This window comes from Leptonotus elevatus, chromosome 6, assembly GCF_054856555.1.
Source record: "Leptonotus elevatus isolate MCC_2025b chromosome 6, RoL_Lele_1.0, whole genome shotgun sequence".
Taxonomy (NCBI): Eukaryota; Metazoa; Chordata; class Actinopteri; order Syngnathiformes; family Syngnathidae; genus Leptonotus; species Leptonotus elevatus.
The window spans coordinates 21,409,046-21,410,911 of NC_141244.1; the positions used below are offsets into that span (position 1 = coordinate 21,409,046).

At 44.3% G+C, this 1,866-nt stretch overlaps 1 long non-coding RNA gene across 1 annotated transcript; it reads left to right on the forward strand.

The window, feature by feature from the left end:
* The first annotated feature begins 529 nt into the window (after window positions 1–529).
* Window positions 530–1,636, forward strand: LOC147172725 (uncharacterized). The gene is made up of 3 exons (XR_015095460.1): window positions 530–596; window positions 1,097–1,299; window positions 1,370–1,636. It is a non-coding gene; the product is annotated as an uncharacterized LOC147172725 (long non-coding RNA).
* Window positions 1,637–1,866: the final 230 nt, after the last annotated feature.

Consider the following 1,866-nt stretch of genomic DNA (forward strand, 5'->3'; position numbering starts at 1 on the left):
ATTGGCGGCAGGGTTGACACGGGGCCCCGGCGTATCCGCGGGGAGATCTAAGCCAATAAGAGAGTAATTGAAAGAGGCGCTTGACTTCCCGTCTCAAACAGATCGGGCCATGATGTGCCTCGAACAGCACGCCGTTAAGACAACAGATGGGCAAAGTCAAACAACATGGAAGTTGGCTCCCTATTGCAAGGCGACAATTCAGAGGGAGATCTTTTCAAGACCTCCTCCTCTCTACTTCTTGTTTGTTTTATCTTTATAACCCAATAAAAGATGATATGAAAAGAAACAGATAACTGTAGATTGACTTGGTTGTATACATATTTTTAGGGGTGTGCCCCCAAAAAAATCGATTCTCATTTAGTCGAGTCATAATTGATTTTAAATGTCCCAAAATCGATTTTTAAATTATTTTATACGGTCTTGCCTTTGTTTGTGTGTGCCTTTATTGTTGTACATGATTTAGCCACTAGGGGCAAGTGTGGTTCCGCACACATACATTGTTAAATTGTAGCCACATTAGAGAGTAGAGGGAAAAAGCCATGATCAAGTTAAGCCAATAAAAGTTGTTTTTTGCAGCGTAGGAAGAGCATATGCCGGTGAGTAATGTTAAGATGCTTTCCCGTATACATTACTGAAGCGTTTTGCATGAATAGCCATTATTTTGAGTGATACAAGTGCCGCGAATAGCGTGCTAATTAGTGTTAGCGAGTCAATAGCACTTTCCATTGTGCGTTAGCCTTGAGCTAGCTGCTTTCAGGAAACAGGCTAAACAAAGCGCGTTTGCATTTAAGTGTGCACTGTGTGTAATTGTCTTCATTTTGTGTGTTTAGATTTACAGTTAACCTCAATTGGAGTGTAATAAACGGCTTGATACTTTAGCAATAGTACTGTTAGCTTGAGTTTAGGTTGCTTGGGGGACTGATTAGAGTGAGGGAATAAACAAAGATGTTGTTTTACTGTTCTGTGTTTAAATATGCTAGTTTTGCTAGCCCTGTCTAAGGTGTTTGGCATCGCGTGTTAGCATTACGCTAGCGGACCTTCACGTAACACAAAACCATGCGGTTGTTTTAAACACACATCTATTCTCCTTGTTAAGCTCGACTATCATGGACGTCATACTGAGCAGACGGCCCTGCCTCTCCCTCGCACTAAAAACAAGCAGAAACACTCAACAAAAGAAAACTTTGCCAGCAATCCAGTCCCCCCCCCGCAGTGGCTGCAGGCCCCCCGGGTTGCTAGCGTCGGGGCAACAGCGGCGTGTAGGAGGAGAAGGAGGCAGCGAGAGCTTGTCTGGCTGAGGTGCGTCTACCGAGTCCCGCCGGCTACACTTGTTACAGAGATGACAGCATGTTTTGTTTCGCCACACAAGCCTGCCGCTGACAGTCTGGGAGCCCCGAGCCAAACAAACAGAGGGTGCAGCCATGCCAGGTATCTCCGCATCATCTGCTGCTACACACTCACACACACACACACACACACACACACACACACTCTCACCCGGACAAGCACACATAAATAAGCAAACAAACACATTCCCGATGCCTTAGCAAACATCTGCAACGCTGCAGTACTTTGGCAGGCTGACAAGGTTTTCACCCTTTTTTCATTAGTTCACCTCTCAGGGGCCATCCTTGTGTATTTAAGAGTACTTGTCCGTCTTTGCCAACTGACATTTGCAGCGTATGTAAATGAAAAAAAAAAAAATTGCAATAACAAAAATAGAAGCAGCACCGAACAGCAACGGAATGTAACAAATTTAGCGACCAATCAAAAAATGTTGTACCACATGATCATTCACGACAAAAATGACTTTCCCGGCTACAAAGTGACACAAAGTGAAACTCACCAAACCGTACCAAAATTCCA